Source organism: Cervus elaphus, chromosome 19, assembly GCF_910594005.1.
Source record: "Cervus elaphus chromosome 19, mCerEla1.1, whole genome shotgun sequence".
NCBI lineage: Eukaryota > Metazoa > Chordata > Mammalia > Artiodactyla > Cervidae > Cervus > Cervus elaphus.
The window spans coordinates 72,454,494-72,479,217 of NC_057833.1; the positions used below are offsets into that span (position 1 = coordinate 72,454,494).

The 24,724-nt window shown below is 39.5% G+C and overlaps 1 protein-coding gene across 6 annotated transcripts in view; it reads right to left on the reverse strand.

Moving 5' to 3' along the window:
* PCBP3 (poly(rC) binding protein 3) overlaps positions 1 to 24,368 on the reverse strand; it is a 222,884-nt gene extending 198,516 nt beyond the window's left edge. For 5 of the 6 annotated variants that reach the window (XM_043875186.1, XM_043875184.1, XM_043875183.1 and 2 more), the window contains exon 1: positions 24,201 to 24,368. The gene's annotated coding sequence lies outside the window, so the exon portion shown is untranslated. Of the gene's footprint in view, positions 1 to 23,504; positions 23,766 to 24,200 lie in introns of those variants that run through there. The other variant, XM_043875185.1, reaches the window with a different exon arrangement.
* Positions 24,369 to 24,724: the final 356 nt, after the last annotated feature.

The following is a 24,724-nucleotide window of genomic DNA, read 5'->3' on the forward strand; positions in this document are numbered from 1 at the left end:
TCTAGTAAAGTTATCCTTCAAAAGGAAATAAAAAATTAAGATATTCTCAGATAACAAAATTGAAAGATTGTCACTAGAAAACTTGCCCTATAAAAAATACTAAAAGGAGTTCTTCAGGCTAAAATGAAATGATATTCACTAGATAGTACTTCAAATTCAGGTGAATAAATAAAGAACACTAGAAAAGGTAACTACAGAAGTAAAAAAGATAATATAAGTATGATCTTTGTTTATAACTTTTTCTCCTATCTGAAATGAAAGATAACTGCAAAAGTCAATAATTATATCTGTGCTGATCTGCACAGAAAGTAAAAAGATGTACTTTGTAAGACAATAACAGTATGAAGTGGAAGGGGGAATATGGAAATATACTAAGCAAAGTTTTTATATACTACTGAAATTAAATTGATATTAATCCAAGCTAAATTGTTATAAACTATTACAGTAAGAAGAAGCCCTAGGCAACCCCTAAGAATATGACTAGCAAAAAATAGTAAAAGAAATGACAAGGAAAATAAAAGAGCACGCTAGAAAATATCTATTTAACACAAAAGAAGACATTAACAGAAGACAGAATACCAAAAAAAAGACAGACATTAAGAAAACAATTAACAAAATGGCAGGAATAAATATCACCTTCACTGCAGATGGTGACTGCAGCCATGAAATTAAAAAACGCTTGCTCCTTGGAAGAAAAGTTATGACCAACCTAGACAGTTTATTAAAAAGCAGAGATGTTACTTTGCCAACAAAGGTCCGTCTAGTTAAAGCTATGGTTTTTCCAGTAGTCATGTATGGATGTGAGAGGTGGACTACAAAGAAAGCTGAGTGCTGAAGAATTGATGCTTTTGAACTGTGGTGTTGGAGAAGACTCTTGAGAGTCCCTTTGACTGCAAGGAGATCCAACCAGTCCATCCTAAAGGGCATCAGTCCTGAATATTCATTGGAAAGACTGATGCTGAAGCTGAAACTCCAATACTTTGGCCACCAGATTCATTGGAAAAGGCTCTGATGCTGGGAAAGATCAAAGGTGGGAGAAGGGGATGACAGAGGATGAGATGGTTGGATGGCATCACCAACTTAATGGACATGAGTTTGAGTAAACTCTGGGAGTTGGTGATGGACAGGGAGGCCTAACGTGCTGCAGTCCATGGGGTTGCAAAGAGGCGGATATGACTGAGCTACTGAAACTATCAAAACTGCACTAAATGTAAATGCATTACATATCACAATTTAAAGGTAGAAATTGTGTTAATGGAATTTTTATGTATTATATGCAATATACAAGAGGCATTCTTAAATTCAAAGGGACAAACAGACTAAAAGTGAAAAGTTGAAAAAATGTTTATCTTGTAAATAGTAGCCAAACAAGAACTGGAATGGCTTTACCAATATCAGACAAAATGGTCTTCAACACAAAAGTTGTTAATAGAGACAAAGAAAGGATTTTCAATGTTGATAAAGGAGTCAATTCGTTGATAAGATATAACAATTATATACATATGTACCTAACAACTGATCCTGAGAATACATGAAACAAAATTAAAAGACATGAATGAGCAATTAGACAATTCAATAATAACAGTTAGAAACATCAATATACCATTTTCAATACAGGATGGGACAAAGACAAGCTCTGTAAGGAAACAGATTTCAACAACACTATAAAACAATTACATCTAATAGATATCTATAGAACAATCCATTCAAAAAACATATTTTATTTTATTGTTTAGTTATAAACAGAAATGTACTGCATACACTTCTGGAGGCTGAAAAGTCTAAGATCAAGATGCCAGCACAGTTGCCTTCTGGTGAGGGCCTTCCTAGTTCATAGCCAGTGCCCTCGTGCCCATCCTCATAGGATGAAAGAGTCTCTGGATCTCTCTGGAGCCTCTCTTAAAGGGCACTAAGCCCATTGGTGAAGGTTCCAAGGGCATGACCTAAGCATCTCCCAAAACCTCACCTCCTAATACTACCATTTGAGGGATATGAATTTTTATCATTCACCCTAATTTTCTATATTATTTTTAATTGAAATGATTTAAAATATGTTCATTTCAGATGTACAACATAGTGATTCAAAACTTTTATAGATTATACTCCATTAAAGTTATTATAAAATATTGGCTCTCTTCCCTGTGTTATACAATATATCCTTGTAGTTTACTTAGTTTATGCATAGTAGTTTATACCTCTTAATCCCCTTTTGCTTACTTTGCTTTTATCTCCTTTGCTTTAGGAGACAGATCCAAAAAATAAATATTGTTGCATTTTATGTCAAAGGGTGTTCTGCCTATTTTTCTTCTAGAAGCTTCGTGGTTTTAGGTCTTACATTTAGGTCTTTTATTCACTTTGAGTTTATTTTTGTATATGGTATGAGAAAAATGCTGATTTCATTTTTTTATATGCAGCTGTCTAGTTCTCCCAACATCACTTATTGAAGAGACTGTCCTTTCTTCATAGCATCTTCTTGCCTCCTTTGTCATGTATTCAGTTCAGTTCAGTTCAGTTCAGTCGCTCAGTCGTGTCCGACTCTTTGCGACCCCATGAATCGCAGCATGCCAGGCCTCCCTGTCCATCACCAACTCCTGGAGTTTACTCAAACTCATGCCCATCGAGTCGGTGATGCCATCCAGCCATCTCATCCTCTGTCGCCCCCTTCTCCTCCTGCCCCCAATCCCTCCCAGAATCAGGGTCTTCTCCAATGAGTCAACTCTTCACATGAGGTGGCCAAAGTACTGTATTAATTGACCCTAAGTGCATGTGTTTATTTCTAGGCTTTGTAATCTATTCCATTGATTTATGTGTCTGTTCCTGTATCAGTTCCATACTGTTTTGATTACTGTAGCTCTGTAGTATAACCTGAAGTCAGGAAGAGTGATATATCCAGCTCTGTTCTTTTTTCCTCAAGCTTCTTTTGATAATTCCAAGTCTTCTCTGTTTCCATACAAATTTTAAATTTAGTTGTTCTCGCTCTGTGAAAAATTCCTTGGGTATTTTGATAGGGATTACACTAAATTTGTAGATTGTCTTGTGCAGTACGGTCATTTTACCAATATTAATTCTTCCAATCCATGAATACAGTATATCTCTCCATCTGTCTATCATCTTCAATTTCTTTCATTAGTGTGTTATAATTTTCTGAGTATAGGTTTTTACCTCCTTAATTAGATTTATTTTTAGGTGTTTCATTCTTTTTGATGAGACTGCAAATGGGGTTATTTCCTTAATTTCTCTGATAGTTCATTGTAGTACATAGAAATGCCACATACTCTTCTGTTGTTGTTCAGTCACTAGGTTGTGTCAAACTCTTTTGACCCCATGAACTGCAGCATGCCAGGTTTCTCTGTCAATCACTATCTCCCTGAGTTTGCTCAAACTCATATCCAATGAGTCAGTGATGCCATCCAACCATCTCATCCTCTGTCACCCCCTTCTCCCTTTTGCCCTCAATTTTTCCCAGCATCAGGGTCTTTTTCAGTGAGTCAGCTTTTCACATCAGGTGGCCAAAATACTAGAGCTTCAGCTTCAGCATCTGTCCTTTCAATGAATATTCACAGTTGATTTCCTTTAGAATTGACTGATTTGATCTCCTTGCTATTCAAGGGACTCTCAAGAGTCTTCTCCAGCACCACAGTTCAAAAGCATTCATTCTCCATATACTGCACAAATCTTTTTTTGTGTGTTTCGGTTGTGTTTTACCTTTCTTGAAATAATAACATATAACAGGCTGAAAATGTTGCTTTTTTTCTTCCAGCTTCAATATTAAAATGGCTACACAAAAATTCACCAATTTTAATGTTTTCTAAATGTATGCTGATATGTCAGCTGTCACAATACAACCTAACAAAATTCTTTTGAATGAAGTTAAAGACAACTAAGAACTAGCAGAGCCATCTTACAGAAGAAAACGCACAAAACTTTGGCCAACAACATTATTTTTATTGTTAAATTTGTTAATAGGGTGTATCACACTGATTAAACTGCAGATGTTATACTATCATTGTTTCCCTGGCATAAATCCCTCTCAATCACAGCATATCATCCTTTTAATATATTGTTGGGTTCATTTTGCTAATATTATAATGAGGATTTTTGCATCTATGTTCATCAGTGATATTGGACTATGATTTTCTTTTTTTGCATGATATCTCTCTCTGGTTTTAGAATCAGGGTAATGCTGGCCTCATCCAGTGAGTCTGGAAGCATTCCTTCCTCTGATTTTGTTTTTAATAGTTTGAGAATGATAGGTGTTAACTCTTCTCTAAATGTTTGATAGAATTCACCTGCAAAGCCATATGGCCCTGGAATTTTGTTTGCTGGGAACTTTTAAATTACTGATTCAATTTCATTAGTGGTAATTAGTTTCTACATATTTTCTGTTTCTTTCTGGTTCATTCTTGGGAGATTATATATTTCTAGAGATTTTTCCATTTCTTCTACATTATGCATTTTATTAGCATATAGTTTTTCAAAGTAATCCCTTATAATTCTTTGTTATTTCCGTGATATCAGTTGTAACCTCTTTTTTGCTTCTGATTTTATTTCCACCTTCTCTTTTTATTCTTGATGAGTCCAGTTAAAGGTTTACCAATTTTCTTTATCTTGTCAAAGAACCAGCTCTTAATTTCACTGATTTTTTCTATTGTTTTTTAAACCTCTATTACATTTATTTCTGCTCTGATTTTTAATGATTGCTTTCCTTCTACTTTGGATTTTGTTAGTTTTTTCTAGTTCCTGTAGGTGTAAGTTAGTTTGCTTATTTGAGAATTTTCATGTTTCCTGAGGTAGACCTCTACGGCTATATACTTCCCTCTAAGAGTTGCTTTTGATGCATCCCATAGATCTTGGATCATTATGTTTTCATTTTCACTTGTCTCCGTGTATTTCCCAACTTCTTCCTTGACTTCTTAAGTGATTCATTATTTAGTAGCATATTGTTTAACCTCCACATGTTTATGTTTTTTTGCAGCTTTTTGCCTTGTAGTTGATTTCTACTCTCATAGTTTTGTGATGGAAAAACATGCTTGATATGATTTCAGCTTTCTTAAGCTAATGAAACTTGTACTATGGCCTAGAATATAATCTATCTTGGAGAATGTTCCATGTGCACTTGAAAAGAATATGTATTCTGCTAGGTGAATTGTTCTATGCATATATATTTATTAATTCCATTTAATCTAATGTCATTTAAGGCCTGTGTTTCTTCAGTAATTTTCTGTCTGGACAATCTATCCATTGATGCAAGTGGGGTGTTGAAGTCCCCTACTATTATTGTGTTACTGTTAATTTCTCCCTTTATGTCTCTCAATATTTGCTTTATGTGTTTAGGTGCTCCTATTTTGGGTGCATATATATTTATAATTGTTATACCTTCTTCTTGGATTGATCCCTTGGTTATTACATAATATCCTTCTTCGTCTCTTGTTACAGACTTTGTTTTAAAAGTCCAATTTGTGTCTGATATAAATATTGCTACCCCTTGGCAGGAGGGGGGATTGGGATGGGGAATACATGTAAATCCATGGCTGATTCATGTCAATATATGGCAAAAACCACTACAATATTGTAAAGTAATTAGCCTCCAACTAATAAAAATAAATGGAAAAAATAAATAAATAAATATTGCTACCCCAGCTTCCTTCTCATCTCCATTTCCATGGAACAGCTTTTACCATCCCCTCATTTTCAGTCTGTGTCTGTCTTTAGATCTGAAATGAGTCTCTCATAAGCAGCCTATGGATGGGTCTTATTTCTATATCCATTCAGCCACCCTAACTCTTCTGATTAGAGCATTTAGATTACTTACACACAAAGTAATTATTAATAGGTATGTACTTACTGCCATTTTGTTAGTTGTTCTGAGGTTGTTTTTCTAGTTCCTTTTCCTTTCTTCTTTTGCTCCCTTGTGATTTGGTGAGTATCTTCAGCGTTACCTTTGGATTCCTTTCTCTTTATGGATTATAAATTTATCAAAGATAATAATAGGTAATAGATAATTATAGATTATTATTTATTATAGATTGTTGTTTGTGGTTAATAGGAAGTTTATATTTACTTATACATATATGACTATTTTAAGAGATTTATCTCTTAAGTTCAAACATATTTTAACAACCCTGTATTTTTATTCCTCTCCCTCTATGATTGCTGGATTTGATATCATATTTTACATCTTTTTGTTTTGTGTATCCCTTAAGTATTAATATTTATTTCACATATAGACTATTTTACTACTTTTGTCTTTTAATCTTCCTACCAGTTTTGTACATGGTTGATTTACTACCTTTAGTGTACTTTTGCTGTTGCCAATGAGATTTTTCCTTTTGTAATTTTCATGTTTCTAGTTGTGGACTTTTCTTTTTCACTTAAAGAAGTCCTTTTAACATTTCTTGTTAAGCTGGTTTGAACTTGTTAAGATGGTGATGAACTCTGAGATTTTGCTTGTCTGTAACTTTTTTTTTTTAATCTCTCCATGAAAATGAATGAAAGCCTTGTTAGGCAAAGTACTGTTAGTTGTAGGTTTTTCCCTTCCCCACTCCCTTCTGGCCTTAAGTTTCTACTGAAAAGTCAGCTGACAGACATATGGACGTTCCCTTGTACTTAACTTGTCACTTTTCCCTTGTTTCTTTTAATATTCTCTCTTTATCTTTAATTTCTGCCAATTACAATGTGTCTTGGTGTCATCCTTACTTGGCTGATCCTGCTTGGGACTCTCTTAGTTTCCTGGACCTGGATGCCTGGATGTCTGGGGTTTTTTTCCCCAAGTTAAGGAACTTTTAAGCTATTTTGTCTCTAAGTACCTTCTCTGCCTCTTTCTCTCTTCTCCTGGGACTCCTAAAATGTGAATGTTACTATGTTTGATGCTGTCCCAGAAGTCTCTTAAACTGCCCTCACTTCTTTTTATTCTTTTTTCCATTCAGCTTCAGTGATTTTCAATACTGTCTTCCAGGTTGTTCATCTATTCCTTAACGTCATTTAATCAACTGTTGATTCCTTCTAGTATATTTTTAATTTCTGTTATTGTAGTCCTCATCTCTGTTTGGTTGTTCTTTATGTTTTCTAACTCTTTGCTAGAAACTTCTAACTTCTCACTCTGTTCATCCATTCTTCTCCCAAGTTCTTTGAGTATCTTTATGATCATTATTTGAACTCTTTATTGGGTAGACTGCCTATCTCCACTTCACTTAGTTCTCCTTCTAGGGCTTTATCTTGCTCCTTCATTTGTAATAAGTTCCTCTGTCTCCTCATTCTGCCTAATTCACTGTTTTTACATTTCCCAGCCTTGGAGATGTTGCCTTTTTAAGGAGACATCCTATGTGTCACAGAAGAAGACTAACTTTTGGTCACCAGAGCTATATGAGCTAAGTTTGCCCCCTACGTGCATTATATGGGTCCTTTTGTTGTGGTGGATTGACTATTATGAGTGGTCTAGTAGGCATGGTGATCCCCACAGTGGTTGGTTTCCAGGCCCTGCCTAATACAGAGGCTGCCAGTCACTGGTTGGTGGGACCAGGTCACAAGGTAGCTGGCTGCAGATATCTGGGGGTTTCCAGGGCTAGTGCTGGCTCACTGGTGGACAGGGCCAGGTTCTGGTGTGTGTCTTACAAGGCAGGTGTTCCTAGATCTAGTGCCCATCTACTGATGGGTAAGGTAAGAATCCAGAAGTTTCTGGGGCTGGTGCCTGACCACTGGTGGGTGAAGCTAGGTCCTGGGGCTAGTACTGGCCTACTGACAGATAGTTCTGGGTCTTAGGATTTAGCTGCATGACCCAGGGGTCCCAGGGCAGTTGTGAACCACTAGTTGGTGGAGTCAGTTCCTGATGCTGCTGATTGCAGAGTACACAGTATCCTGAAGTTTGTGTAAGCCCTCTGGTGCCTAGGGCCAGATCCTAGGGCAGGTGGCTGAGGGCCTAAAGTGTCTTAGAGGTGGGTTCTGACATGGGCAGTGGCCGGGTGGGTCCCAAGGCTGGTGCCAGCCTATTTGTGGGAGGGCTGAACCCTGCCATGGTGGTTGCAGGGCTGTGGTACTCCTGATATCCACTGATGGGTGGGTTTTCTGGAGGTGGTGCCTGCTGACTGGTAGGCAGAGCTGGGTCCCAGGTTCTCTGGTTACAGGGCCAGAGTCTAGTGCCTATGCACTAGTGTGCCAGGCTGGGTCCTGGGTCCTTTGGTGGACATATCCAGGTGTGGACATATCCAAGGGTAACTGTGGGCTCAAGGGGTCTTAAGGCAGTCTGCTGCAATTGGAATGAGGCTATGTCTTCATCCAGCTATTTGCTTGACATGAGGTATCTCCTGGTATCTAGAGGCTGGTGGGCATAGACAGAGATGGGCCCCAAGGCTAATAAGCTAGAGAAAGGATTCCAAAATGGTACTTGCCAGAACCAGTGTCCACGTGATAGAAGCTCCCAAAAATGGCTGTCCCCCTGTCTATGTCTCCAGGATGAGCTCCAGTTGCCTCCTGCCTCTCTGGGAGGCTCTCCAAGATCAGTTGGTGGGCTTGACTCAGCCTTCTCTCAAATTTCTGCTTCTGTCCTGGGTCCCAGATCATAAGAGATTTTGTGTGCACATTTTAAGAGCAGAGTCTCTATTTCCTACAGCCCTCTGGCTCTCCCAAAAGTTACCTCCCTGACATTCAAAAAGCCAAACGTTCTACAGGCTTATCTTCCTAATATAGGAACCCCAGGATGGAGAGCCCCACATGGCATTTGGACCTCTCATGCCTTGGAGAAAACCTCTGAAATTATTATTATTCTCCCATTTATGGGTCGCCAATCCAGGGGTATGGGTCTTGACTATAATGAAACGCCATCCCTCCTATCCATCTAATTTCTTCTCTATATCTTTAGTAGTAGAAGATCTTTTCCAGTATATTCCAGTCTTTCACATAAATAGTTGCTCTGTAAGTAGTTGTAATTTTGGTGTGCCCATGAGGATGTGAGCCCAGGGCCTTCCTACTCCACCATCTTGGCTAAGTTTTCAAAACACATTATTTTAAAGTACACATGGAACATTCTCCAGGAGAGACTAAATGTTATACTCAAAAAACAAATGTCAAAAGTCATTTAAAGGAAAGAAATCAAAGTCTGTTTTCTGACAGCAAGGGAAAGAAATTCAGACATCAAGAACACAAATATAAACATTCACAGCTTTGTAGTAATTAAACAACACATTCCTAAAGAAACATGGAATCAAAGAAGAAAGCACAGAGAAAATTAGAAAAATACTTTGAGATGACTGAAAACGAAATCACAACATACCAAAACATTGATAGGCAGCTAAAGCAGTGATGAGATAAATCTCTAGCTGTGAATACCTATATTATAAAAGAACAAATATCTCAAATCAATAACCTAACCATCCATCCACCTTAAGAAATTAGAAAAGAACAAACTAAAGACAAAGTAAGCAGAAGAAAGGAAAAAACAAGTATTAACACAAAAATAAATGAATTAAGAAATAGAAAACAATACAGAACAAAAAACAATGAAACCGGAAGTTGATTCTATGAAAAGATCCAAAAAAACTTTATCCATATCCACAAGAAAAAGAGAAGGAACAGTTAAATTACTAAAATAAAAAATTAAATTAAGAACTTTACAGAAATAAAAAGGATCATCAAGAAATACAATGAACAATTGTTTGCCTAGATAACCTAGGTGTAATGCCTGAGTTCCTAGAAAGACAAAAATTACCAAAATTGATTCAACAAGAAATAAAAAATCTGAATAGACCTAAGACAGGTAAAGACTTTGATTTAGTAACTGAAAAACTTCCCAAAGGAAAAGTCCAGGACCAACTGCTGAAGAATTGATGCTTTTGAACTAAGGTGCTGGAGAAGACTCTTGAAGAGTCCCTTGGACAGCAAGGAAATCAAGCCAGTCAATCCTAAATGAAATCAGTCCTGAATATTCATTGGAAGGACTGATGCTGAAGCTCCAATACTTTGGCCACCTGATGCAAAGAGTTGAATCATTGGAAAAGACCCTGATGCTGGGAAAGACTGAGGGCAGGAGAAGGGGATAACAAAGGATGAGATGGTTAGATGGCATCACTGACTCAATGGACATGAGTTTGAGCAAACTCCAGGAGGAAGATAGTGAAGGACAGGGAAGCCTGGCATGCTACAGTTCATGGGATCAAAAAGAGTTGGACATAAGTTAGCAACTGAACAATAACAAACTGAGTTCACTAGTGAATTCTGCCAAACATTTAAAGAATTAACATCAATCCTTCACAGACTCTTTCAAAAAATACAAAAGGACACTTCCCAGTTCATTATATGAGACCAATATAATACAGATACCAAAACCAAAGATATCACCAAGAAAAAGAAAACTATGGACCAATATCCCTAATGAATACATATGCAGAAATCCTCAATAAAACACTAACAATCTAAATCTAGCAATATATAACAGGATTATCCACCATGACTAACTGGAATTTATCTAAGGAATGTGGGTTCGTTCAACGTGTGAACATCAGTCAATGTAATGTGCAACATTAAGAGGAACAAAAACCACATGATCATCTCAATAGATTAGAGGAAGCATCTGACAATAATAATCTTTTATGATTAAAAAAATAAATAAAACTAGATGGAAACTTCCTCAACCTAATAAAGGGCACTTGCAAAAATCCGAAGCTAACAATATAATGAATGGTGAAAGGCTGAAAGCTCTCCCTCTAAGATCAAGAAGAAGACAAGGGTGTCCACTTCTGCCAAGATAATTCAACATTATACTAGGAGTTATAACTAGGGAAATCACACAAGAAATAAAAATACAGGGACTTTCCTAGTGGTCCAGTAGCTAAGCTCCCAGTGCAGGGGGCCCAGGTTTGATCCCTAGTCAGGGAACAAGATCCCACATGCCACAACTAAGAGTTGATATGCCACAACCAAAGATCACATATGCTGCAACAAAGATGGAAATTCCCAGATACCTATGACTAAGACCTAGCGCAGCCAAATAAACAAAATACAGGACATCCAGATTAGAAAGGAAGACGTAAAATTAACTATATACACACAGAAAACTTTCAGAATCCACTAAAAAAAAAAGCTATTACAGCTAATAAATTCCATGCTCGTGGATTACAAGACTTACTACAGTCAAAATAGCAGTATTCCCAGATTGATCTACACATTCAATGCAATCCCTACCAAAATTCCAGCTGCCTTTTATGCAAAAATTGACAAGTTAATCCTAAAAATCATATGGGAATGCAAGGGATCAGGAATAGCCAAAACAATCTTAAATAAGAACAATAAAGTTGGAGGACTCGCACTTCCCAATTTCAAAACTTACCACAAAGTTCCAGTAATCGTGACTGTGTGGTTTTGGCATAAAGATAGATATACAGATGGATGGACTCAGACTGAGATTCCAGAAATAAACCCATGTTCTATGGTCAACTGATTTTCAACAAAGCTGTTAAAAGACCATTCACTAAGGAAATAGTCTTTTCCACAAATGGTGCTCAGACAACTGGATAGACAGATACAGACGCTCCTCCCTCACACCATACATACAAATTAACTCAAAATGTATCAAAAGCCTGAATTTAAGAGATAAAACTTTAGAATAAAACACAGGTGTGAATCTTTGTAACCTCGGATTAAGCAATGCTGTCTTAAATATAACACCTAAAGCACAAGCAACAATAGAAAAAATAGATAAATTAGACTTCATGAAAATGTGCATCAAAGGACACTATCGTGAAAGTGAAAAGGCAACTCACAGTTGGAAATATTTACAAATCATATATCCAATAAGGAGTTGGTAAACAATATAGAAAGAATTTTTGTGCTAGTGCTAAGTCACTTCAGTTATGTCTGACTCTGTGCAACCCTATGGACTGTAGCCCACCAGGCTCCTCTGTCCATGGGATTCTCCAGGCAAGAATATTGGAGTGGGTTGCCATGCCCTCCCCCAGGGATCAAACCCACATCTCTTATGTCTCCTGCATTGGCAGGCAGGTTCTTTACAGCCCAGCAACAAAAAGACAATCCAACTTTAAAATGGCCAAAGGATCTAAACAGGAATTTCTCCAAAGATATACAAATGGCTATGAGCACACAAAAAAGTGGCTCAAAGGCATCAGTTATTAGGGAAATGCTAATCCACAGTTAGACACTACTTCACACCCACTAGGATGGCAATAATCAAAAAATTGAAAATAACAAGTGTTGGTGAAAATGTGGAGAAACTGGAACCCTTATGCATGGCTGGTAGGATAAAATGGTACAGCATCTTTGAAAAACAGTCTGGCAGTTACTCAAAAAGTAGAGTTATTATTTGACCCAGCAATTTCACTCCTAAATATATAGTCAAAAGAAATGAAAACATGTTTTCATACAAAAATTTGTACATAAAAAAAAATTTGCACATGACTGCTGACAGGATATTATTCATAATAGACAAAAAATGGAAAAAAGTCAAATGTCTGCCTACTGATGAGTGGATAAGCAAAATGCAATCTATTCATACATACCAATCAGCCATAAAAAGGAATGAAGTACTGATACATGCTACAGTGGATCATGGAAGGACCTTGACATTATTATAGTAAATGAAAGCAGCAAGATACCAGAGGTCACATATTTATGACTCCACCCATATGAAAAGTACATATTAAGCAAAACCTTACAGACAGAAAGTAGATTAATGGTTGCCAAGGTCTGGGGGGAGGGAGGAATGGGGAGTGACTGTTAAGAGGTATGAGGTTTTTGGTTTTTTTTTAAGGTGATAAAAATGCTCTGAAATCAGGTATTGATGAAAGTTGTACAACTTTGTAAATATACCAAAAACCACTGAATATAAACTTTAAAAAGGTGAATTTTACACATGTAAAATATACCCCCCAAAATTTTAAGTAAAGGAATTTTTTAAATAATAAAAATGAAATCTAAGTACTTTTAGAAAAATCAGAAGTGTCTACTATCTATTGATAAGCAAAAAGTGGAATTTCTAAAGAAGGCTCTTCAGGCAGAAGGGAATGACCCCAAAATAAACATCAGAAATGTAAGAGAGCAAAGAAAAGCAAAGAATAGATAAGTGAAAAGCAAAGAATCGATAAGTGAAAGAGAAAGTCATTCAGTTGTGTCCAGCTCTTTTTGATCCCATGGACTATACAGTCCATGGAATTCTCCAGGCCAGACTACTGGAGTGGGTAGCCTTTCCTTTCTCCAGGGGATCTTCCCAACCCAGGGATTGAACCCACGTTTCCCACGTTGCAGGCAGATTCTTTACCAACTGAGCCACAAGGGAAGCCCAAAATACTGGAATGGGTAGCCAGCCTATCCCTTCTCCAGCGGATCTTCCCAACCCAGGAATCTAACCGGGGCCTCTTGCATTACAGGCAGAGTCTTTACCAACTGAGCTAAGGATGAGTAAATCTAAATGAACATGGATAATATGTTAAATATTAACACTGTTAATGTTACTTCATTGAGTTTAAAAAGAGCATATAGAATTAAAATATACAGTTACAAGCACACAAAAATCTGGAGGGGAGAATGGAATTTAAGTATTCTAAGAAACTGTGATCTCTGAATGGCCCAAGAGGAAGGTATAACTTTATCTGGGTGAGTTATCTGGATGAGTTAATAATACATTATCTAATTCACATGGTAACCACAAAAAGAAAATAGAATATAACCTCCAATACACTAGAGAGAGTGGAAAAGTAGAATGATTTTTCAAAATCATAACACTAGTTTCACAATAACACATGAGAGAAAAATAAACACTGAAAACATGGGACAAAAGTGATATATAATAGGCCTGTAGATTTAAACTCAAATAGATCATGATTACATTCAATGTAAATGAGTTGAATGCTCCCATTAGAGGACAAAGATAATCAGATTGGATGAAAAAAATCTAACTGTATAACCTTTGCAAGAGACATATCTAAGGTATAAAAACATAGTAAGGCTGAAAGTAAAATGATAAAAAAACAAAGATTTCATGCAGATATGAGCCTAAAGAAATCTGATATAGCCATAATAGTATCAGACACACTACAACAAAAAGGCAAAGATACATTACTAGAGATAAAGAGAACCACTCATAATAATTAAAGTCTGAATTCATCAGGAAGACATAACAATTTTAAATTTGCATTCTCCTAATAATATGGTTTCAAAGTATATAAATAAAAGTTGACAGAACTGCAAGAAGAAATAAGACAAATCCATAATCACAATGAAATTGTGTAATTATCTTAGTGACAGATATAACAACCAGACAAAAAGGCAGTCAGAAAACAGAAGACATGAGTAATATGCTTATCGAGTTAGCTGAATAGAATATATAGAACACTGAACCTAACTCTTTTCAAGCACCCAGGAACATTTGAGAAAACATATAGACCATATTCTACTATAAGGCACATCAGGAAATTTCAAAAGATTAAAATAAAGAGCATGATCTCTGGGCAATGCAATTGTGATGGAAAAGAATAAAATGAGAAAATATGCAGATGTTTGGAAATTTTAAAATATTCTTCTAAATGACTTACAAATCAAAGAAAAATATCATAATGGAAATTATATTGTACTAGCTCAGGCTGCTATAACAAAATACCATAGACTCAGGGCTTAAACATAGACATTTACTTCTCAGTTCTGGAGGCTAGGAAGTCTGAGATCAAGGTGCTGACATGGTTATGTTCTGGTGAAGGCCCATTACCTCACTTCCAGCTGGCTGCTTTCTTGTTGTGACCTCACATGGCAAGGAAAGAGAGAAAAAGGGCAAGCTCTCTGGTCTCTTCCTACAAGGCACTAATCCCATCATAAGGACCTCACACTCATGACCTCATTTAAACCTAATCACCTCCTGAAGGCCCCATCTCCCAGTACCATGAATCTGGGGTTAGAGCTTCAGCAGGGGAATTTGAGGGAGGAACAATTTAGTGCACAGCATTTACTAAACAATGATGAAAATACCCCAAATCAAACTCTGTATGATGCAGCTGAAACATTATTTATAAGGAAACGTGTCATCTTAAATGCACATACTAGTGAAAGATAAAAGCTGCAAATGATAAAGTAACCATTCATCTCAAATTAGACGTGAACAGCTATAGGAAAAGAAAAATACGGGTCAATTTCATTCATAGACATGGACTCAAAAATTCCCCCTAAAACATTAGTAATCAGCATCTAATCAATAGATGATAATAATAATAGGCTAGTATGAACAAGTTTTCTTCATATAGTAGTCATCTGTGGGTGGTGGAATTAAAGAATTTTATTCTGCTTTTGATGCTAATCACTATTTCATAAAATTTCTAAATAAGCACTCATTATTTTATGAATCAGGAAGTATTTTTGAATTAATAATTAATACTTTTCTGATCTTTCATCTTTTTGAAGTCAACTAGTTAATGAACGATGAGAAGAAAAGAACAAGAGCTCATTCAGAAGAGCCACTTCATCTGAGTAACCATTTCAACTACAAAACCTTGTTTTCAGTGTCTCTATTTGGTTGAAAACAAAGAAAGGGTGGAAAAGAGTAGAAAAGGATTTGCAAAGACAGGGATGTGATAATAGCAATTCAAAGGCTTTTTGCCCAGACATTAAGGGAGCGATCTCATACACAAATGTGTCTATAAATAGAACACTGCACTTTGATGAATAATTTAAAAGCACTTTGCAAACAGGGTTAGGAAAACAGGAACCTAAATGCTTAAAAATCAATAGTTCTGTCCTATTGCCACGTGGTGAGTTATGGAAACAGATGCTTGAGTTGTACACTTTTTAAAGAACACTGGAAGCTGTATGGTTAATATCAAAAAGTTTAAAAACCTCTACAAGTTTTGACATGAGAATTCTGCCTTTACAAATCTCTTTCAGAAATAATCAAGGATACACACAATGAGTTTTGTATAGGATACTTATCAAAGCATTATTCATTAAGGTAAATATTATAAACAGCATCAATGCCCAGCTATATGAAAGTGGTTCAATAAATTGGGACACCCACTGGAATATTATGCAGTCATTCAAAATAATAATTTAGAAAAATATGATATGATGCAAAAAATGTTCACTATCTACAAAGAAGAAAGTTGTCCATAAAACATATTATGGAATGAATCCGAACTTAAGGAAATGCATATCATATATTATATAAAAGTAGAAAAAGTTGGCTATCCTTGCGTGGTAAGATTACAGATGATGTTGATTTTGTGCTTTATACTTTCTGCCTATTTCAATTCTTTTATAAATAGAAAAAGATTTTAATAATTAAAAAATTGATTATCCCCAATAGATTCAAACAACCCTCATCAGCCTAAACCCACTTCTAGTGAGGTCACTGGGAGGTCAGTACAAATTCGGTGCATTAGTCTTCTACAGTTGCATGACAAACGGTAACAAGGCCACAAGTCTGAACAGGCTTGACCGGGTCCTCTGCTTAGGGTCTCATAAGGCTGCAATCATGATGTTGGCAAGATTATATTCTCATTTGCAGGCTTAACTGGGGAAGAATCTGCTTCTAAGCTCACTCAGGTTGTTGGTGGAAGTTGCTTCTTTGCTGTAAAACTGAGGGTCCCTACTTCCTACTGGTTGTCTCTGGAGGTGGCCTTCAGCTCCTAAAGGCCACCTTGCAGTTCCTGCCACGTGGGCTTCTCCAACACAGGTGCTTACTCAAGCGAGCAGAGAGACTCTCTAAATCAGTTTCCGGGCTTCCCTGGTGGCTCAGTGGTAAAGAAGCCACCTGCCAATGTAAGAGACGCAGATTCAATCCCTGGGTTGCGTAGATCCCCTGGAGAAGTTAATGGCAACCCACTCCAGTATTCTTGCCTGGGAAATCCCATGAACAGAAGAGCCTGATGGGCTACAGTCCACAGGGTTGCAAAGAGTAGGACATGACTTAGTGATTAAGGAACAACAACAGCAAATTAGTTTCCAGCAAGATAGAATTGTATAATGTAACATAATAACGGAATTTGTGTCCCATCACTTTTGCCTTATTCCATTGGTTAGAAGCACAGTCACAGGTCCCACCTCAATGGAGATGCGGGTATTAAACAAGCTATGAATACTAGAAGGTGAGGACTGTGTGAATGAGGTCAACTTCATTCACACAGTCTGTCCACTCTACCTAACTTCCCACTGCAGAGCTCAGACAAAGAAGAGAAGCTTGCACTTGGATATGAAGACTCTTCTGATCAACCAACCACCCACAGACACAACTGAACCCTGCCCTTTGCACCTCTGATGTAGGACAGTACTGTAAAAAGTGATGGGAATGTTCACGACGAGTCAGAGTTCATGCAGAGGATTTCAGCAGGTCCTGTGCCAGCTGTGAAGGATGATTAAGATTTTGGTCAGGGGAAAGGAATGAGAATGGGAGATATTTCCTCTGCAATGAGGAGAGGTAGAGAGGCAGGAACTCCCAAGATGGGTTCTGGAGAAAGTGAGCAGGATGGTTTGTTCACAAGAAATCTAACCAGCCCCTTGATAGACAACATACTTGGAAAAACTCCGAACAAGACCTAGAAAGGAACACAGTTTTAATTTTGGCTAATTTGGCAGCACAGACATCAATTAGCTTCCACAGTGTGGTTAAATATTACTAATGTTTACCAGTCTCCAGTTGTCCTAAACTTCCAGAACATGGAAGACTATGCCTTCCTGCTCCATTTGAAACTAGGCATATCCAGAATGACTCCCTCCAGCCAAAAAAATGTGAATAGAATGGACCAACTTCTAAAGTGATTAACTGCAAGTGTCTCCATGTTCTAAAAGGGTCCACATCTAGAACATTTAGGAAGCAGTTCTGCCAAACTTCCAAGGAACAAACATCTCTCCCTTTCAGAAATTATTGCAGAGATGATGAAGCATCATCTTGATACCAAATCTGATTAAGAGCAATACAAGAAAAGATTATTAGTCAATACTTCCTATGAAATATATACCAAAATCAAAAGTGAAAGATTACATACTTGGATCCAATAGTAATTTTTAAATGTAGTATATCATGACAAAGTAGAGTTGATCCCAAGAAACCAATGATGATTTAAAACTAAAAATATTAATGATGATTTAAAATATTAAAATATTTTACCTCAGAGTTCAAGGAAGAAAAGATGTAAAATTATAAAATAGGTAAAGAAACCATCTGATAAAATTAAAAATCTATAAATGATTTTTTAAAATATTTAGTAGGTAAGACCATCCTTACCCTAATAAAAGGAATCTACCAGTACACAACAAACTTCATATTTAACAGTTTGAAAACATTGCCTTTAAAGTGAAAAACAGTATTAGGATAGCCTTACCACAATTTCTATGCAACTTTGTTTAGTGGTCCAAACAAAGGGAAAAGACAAAAAATAAAAGATTTAAGGACTAGGAAGGAAGAAATGAAATTATATCTATTTACACGGAGAAATTCGAAACAGATCCACACATTTGTGAGGTCTGGTATGTTTCAGAGATAGTACTGCAGATCACTGGGGAAAGAACAGTACTCAATAAACAGTATTGGCAGAAGGGAAAAAAAATCTAAAATCATATCTCTACCTCCTGCCTCATACAAAAATAAGTTCAAAGTAGAATATAAGGAGGAAATATTTTTTAAAAAATCTTTAAGAGGAGGATATCTTATGACCATGAGGTAACAAACAATTTCTTAAATAAGACTTAATAACCACCAACAGTAAGAAAAAGATTGATAAATTTGACGACATTAAAATTAAACATCTGTTCATCAAAATAGCATTTTTAAAAAGATAAAAAATAGGACGCAAATAGAATCCAAATATAAAGAACTTCAAAAAAGCTATAAAAAGGATAACCCAGGCACAAAAACAGACGAGCAATATAAGAATACAATTTATAGACTTGAAAACTCGGGGAGCCAATAAATGGGTAAAAAACCCCTCAAACTCACTAGTAATCAAGGAAACAGAAATTAAAACAGTGAGATGTTTCATATCTACTCAACTGACAACAATTAAACATCTGAATTATAAAGGATCAGCAAAGAAATGAAGAAACAAACCTTTGAGACATTGTTTACAACAGCTCTTGAGGCTGGAACTGAGCCTACCCTGTGATCCCACAATCCCCACAATATCATGCATAGATAGATGTATACCTGATCCACTTTCCCCTGTCTTCCCAGCACAGGGAACAGCGAACCAGTGGGATATGGCAACTAGCAAGGGTGGAGGCTGAGCAGGCTGCTTAGAGGAAAACTTCAACTGGGACTCAAGCCAAGTAACGCAAGGTCAGAAACCAGTCTTGCCAGGAAATGAAACTGGGGATCAGAACCCTGCTAACTTAGGGCAACCTCCTCCTAAATAGCAACTGGATCTGTTTATCTTCTACAGCCAAACTGACCAGGTTACTTCCTCTTTAAATTTCCCCAGCTGAAACTTTCTAGAGTAGAGTCCCAACTCAGTTTCCTGCAGCCGCTCTAAAAAATTTTCCATTGAATATATGGTTTAACACAACATAAATTAAATATCTTATAGTGCAGGAGGTCAGAAGTCAATCTACAGCCATACCACCCTAAACACACCCAATCTCAGCTGATCTCGGAAGTTAAGCAGGGTCGGGCCTGGTTAGTGCTTGGGTGGGAGGATGTCAGACACAGGTCTCAATGGGCTAGAATCAAGGTGTCAGCCAGTTGTGTTCCTTTCTGGAAAATGGAGAACCAATTTTCTCACCTTTTCCAGAGTCTGGAGGCTGCCTGTATTCCTTAGTTCATGATCCTTTTCATCTCCAAAACCAGCAGTGAAGGGTAGAGTCTTTGTCACTTCACAGCACTCTGACACTGCCTTTCTGCATCTCTCTCCCATATTTAATGACCCTTGTGACAACTTAAGGCCCACTTGGACAATTCAGGATAATTCCTTTGTTTTAAAGTCAACTGATTAACAACCTTCATTCTAACTGCTACCTTAAATCCTCTTTGACACATAACACATTCACGGGTTCTGGAGCTCAGGATGCAAACAGCTTTGGGAGGCCATTATTCTGCATACTACACCTCTCCTCAATGTCCCCTCCCCCCACAATACCTCTAGCAGAGTCCCAACCTTTTCACAACATCCCCTATACCTCCAGCCTCAGCACCACCATACTCCCTGTCCTCCAATGACACCAACTTTCTGGTCTTTCATAATCAGTGTATACCTATCTATGCACAAATAATTACAACCCAAACTCCAGGGCTCACCCCAGAAGTCAGCTCCTCTCTGAAGCCTTCTTTGATTCCCAGTCTAAATGAATCATACACCAACCCAGCTTTCTGTGTACCCCAATTGCAGCATTGAGTGTGTCCCCTGTAATCATCTGTCTTCACGTCCTGTCCTCAGTCCAAAGTGCTTAGTCCTTCAAAGATAACTCTGTCTCATTTCCCTGTGGGTTCCCAGATCATAGCACAGGGCCTGGCAAACAGCAGCACTCAGAGAGGATTTCTGAAATCTGGAGGAGGCAGAAGGAAGCTGCCCTGGGTCTCCCTCAAAAACCAGATGTCAAAGAATAACCAGGGTTACATGTACAGCTGACAGGGCCAAAGAACTAGTTCAGATGTTCATAACAAAAAAAACACCTCAACAATCCACCACTTTGTTTGATGCACAATTTACTATCATGTGGAAGAATCTCTGTGCAAGTGACACCCATTATTTTTTACTGCTAACCTGTTCTAAACAGACAAAATTAGCCTCAAGATAGATAAAGGATTTATCTAAAATTATATACAAAGATGTACTCAAAACTCTAGACAACAGAGTAGATACTGCTCCAATACAACAGGAATGCTTGGCAATTGCCCAACAGCCCCACCACATTCTCAGAGGGCTCCAGCCCCTCTCCAGGAAGACTGGGAAGTGCCATGCCAATGAGGCTGAAGGATGTTACAATCAACTCTGTTTGTTGTTGTTTAGTCACTAAGTCATGTCTGACTCTTTTGTTAACCAGTGGATTGTAGCTCACCAGGCTCCTCTGTCCATGGGATTTTCTAGGCAAGAATACTGGAGTGAGTTGCCATTTCCTTCTCCAGGGGATCTTCCAGACCCAGGGACTGAACCTGCATCTCCTGCATTGCAGAAGGATTCTTTACCACTGAACCACCAGAGAAACCCCAACTCTGTTTAGGGAAAAGCAAAGTGCCTCTATGTACAAATATATATGTATATTTTAATAAAGAGTACATTTTTAAAGAGGATGTTAGTTAAGCAAACAGGGTCTCACTTAATTTCAAGGGCTTTTTAGTTGATGTCCATACTGTAGGAGGAAAATTCTCACCTGGGGTGAAGGGGACTAAGCAAAGCAAAGGTTGAATCAGCACAATTATCAACGTTTTAGAAAAAGAGGTAATAATATGCCTTGAGTTTTTAAAAGGCATACTTTCATTCAGGTCCAATAAAATTCCTTTGTTCAACTCTTCTTTAATAGTGTGAATGCTGAAATTCATTTTAAAACTCCAAAAGCACATTCACACTGGAAAGGAAATTTGAGACCAAAAAAAAAAAAAAAACCAGAAATAAATGGGCATGTATTCAGCACCATGGACAGTGGGGCTGGGGTGCTTTTAAGAGTCTTTGCAGCCAGAGCTGACAACTAACACCAGAGCACTTCCGAAATCTACAGTATTCATTCTAATGTTTAATTTGGGAGTGATTCCAATACACGAGCAGGTATTTTTCTTTGTTATGGCCTAAAGGACAGCCTTTTTTTACCAAAGGGATTCACAACTTTCATCTACCAAAATCTGCTTTGTGACCACTTTCACAATAAAGCCCTGAGATTTCTGTGAACATAGGGAATAACTTTGCCATTGACTCATGACTACAGGTCCAGGAAGTGAAACTGCCGGAACAGAAACAGTGTCCAACCTTGAATGGCTAGATTGTTTCAAGGACCTTGTGGGACTTCTGCAAATATAAACACTGCATGCTCTTTTAAACATAGAACAAAATAAATCCATATGGTGAAATTTTCTCACAAATACCTTTAAAATGTAATCACAAAACTGTATTTTCTCCAACTCTGAGTATTAATAAAGATATCTGGAAAAGTGATGTTGTAAAGTCCAACATCACCACTAATTAACACCACCTGTGGCAATATCAGTCATAAAGCCCTGATTTCTACAAAAGATATCTAATCTTTTCAGCTAAAAAACAAAACAAAAACTCCTTTTACCAGCAAACCTGTTTTCAAAACCTTATAATATTGAGTATTAACTAAGAAAATGCATGCTATGCTTAGTCACTCAGTCGTGTCCAACTCTTTGTGACCCCAAGGACTGTAGCCCACCAGGCTCCTCTGTCCATGGGTATTCTCCAGGCAAGAATACTGGAGTGGGTTGCCATGCATAAAGTTATATAAATCCTAACACACTTGTAATGAACTTGCACTGTGTAAATAACAGCATCTACAAACAACAGAACATTAGTGCTCAAAAGTGACCAATGTCAGTCAGTGACTGCACTTATATTTGAAGACTCCTTGATATCTGGTGGATCTCCAGGTCTGAACACACCACACACAACTACTCCAGTTCCTCTGATGTAAGGATCAATGAGATTGTTTCGGATTCTGCCAGCAACCCCTCCAGAGTGTCACTGTTTTGCAAACAGTCTCTGGGCCAAAATGCACATCTCTGAGACATTTTATGATGATATGAGTTGTTCCTGTGTGTGAGAGGGCTGGAAGTCCGTTTTCTTCAATAGGAAAGTACCTTTGCACACTTCCTTTGGTTCCCAATTCTAAAGACAAGTTCAAAGAACAGAAACGGGGCAATAGTTCACCCTTGACAGCAAATTAAATTCTGGAAAGATGAGGTGCCCTTTGTGCCAGAGGAATGGTGTGAACTGCATGGTCTGTTTATTACCCAGACTAGTCTGTAAACGTCTCTCATCAAGGCCCTGCTGCCCTAGGATTCCTTTTGGTCAATTACACATCAGAAATTCTCATCACCCCAGAGTGCCCTTAGCCCACTGCAGAGCCAAAAAGACCCGGAAGTCCGTGTTGCCTCAAAAGAAGGTGGGGAAAGATAATCAACCCCAAGCACAAGGTTTAAGACCCGGCTTTGTTAACTTTCAAATTTGTTATGCAAGTACTTCGGAGTACTAAGTAAAAAAGTAGAAGCGAAGAAATACACATACACACTCAGTAAACAATACTTCCAGAGTGAAACATTTATGGGAACAATAAACACTTTTGGACCCACCCCGAAATAAAAGAACATACAGCAACCAGAAGAGAGGGGCCGCACCGCCGCAGGTGCCCTGCTCCAGGCTCTGACGCGGGTCACGGAGGGAGGCAGACTCGAGTCGAGGAGGCAGATGCTGGGCGTGTGAGCGAACGGGACACAAAGGGCACCCGCGGATCCCCTCTCTCGGTCCCGGCGCCGCCCCGAGCTCCCCGCGCCTCTTCCCTCCCCTGGGCCCGCCGCCCGGAGCCCAGCGCCAACCTTGCGCTTTCCCTCACATCTTTCCTGGGTCAGACGCGACGAAACTTACACCGTTTTGAAATGTGAGCCTCCTGAAGTCCGGAGCAGACCTGCGGCGAACACCCGCTGACAGGCTAGGCTGAACCCCGCGATCCTCGTTTACAACTTCTGATCTCGGAGGGCGGCTCAGGCGGGGTCCGCGCTTCGCCGAAGCCGCGCTGTCACTTCACTCAGAAACCCTCCCCGCGCCCAGTTTCCGTCCGGATCTGCAATCCCGTGAGCTCGCAGCGCGGCCCAGGCGCCAACTTGAGGAGGGGGCGCCGCCGGGTCCTCCGGGACCGCCCCTCCCCGCCTCCGGCCTGGCCCGGCCCCGCCCCGCCCGGCCCGCGACCCTGGGGCAGCCCAACTTAGTCCGGGCCCCACGGGGGTCCGCCGCGCTCTCCGCGGAGCTCTGTCTGGCGGAGACCTGCGTCCCCCGCCCGGCCCGGACCCCGAACCCGGTTACGGGTTCCCGACCCCTGGTTCGACCTCGATCTCGGCTCGACCTCGACCCCAGTTAGGGGTCCGGGTCCCCGATTGGACCCACGATCCCCCGCCCCGATCCCGGCCCGGACTCCGATCCCCGACCTCCGATTCTTATTCCCGATCCCTGGTCCCGATCCCGGCTAGACCCTGGCCGGGACCCCTACCCTCGACCCACGACCCCGGCCCCGGACTCCAGCCGATTCCCCACCCCGGATCCCCGGCCCTGCCCGCTATCACTCACCTGTCCCGCGGCAGAGGGCGTGCCCGCGGGCCTGCCCACGGGAGGGCGGCCGGGGCGGGGCTGGGGGTGAGGACTGAAGATCCCGGTGGTGCCTGAGCCTGAGGCGACCAAGCCTGAAGCGACTGAGGCGACTGAGGCGGCAGTAGCTGCTCCTGGAGCTTCTGGAGAGGCACTGCGCGAGGCGTGGGCCCGCCCCCTCTGAGCCGCTGACCAATCCCGTGCTGCGCGCCGCCGCTGGCCCCGCCCCGTCGAGGAGCAGGTCCTCGCGAAAGCGGGCCCCGCGGGCCAATCGAACAGCGGAACGGCGACGAGTACAGCCAATCGGAGCTCGGGAAGCTCCGCAGAAAGAAACCAATTAGCTTGGCCGGGGCAGGGCGGGGCCATGGGAGGATCACCGTGGGGGCGGGGCCAGATCCGGGCGGAGCCCAATGCGGGGAGGGAGACGTCAAAGGCAAGGGGCGGGGCCTAGAGCTGGCAGGTCCACCCACTGGGGCGGTGACGAGGGAGAGGCGAGGGGGCGGGTC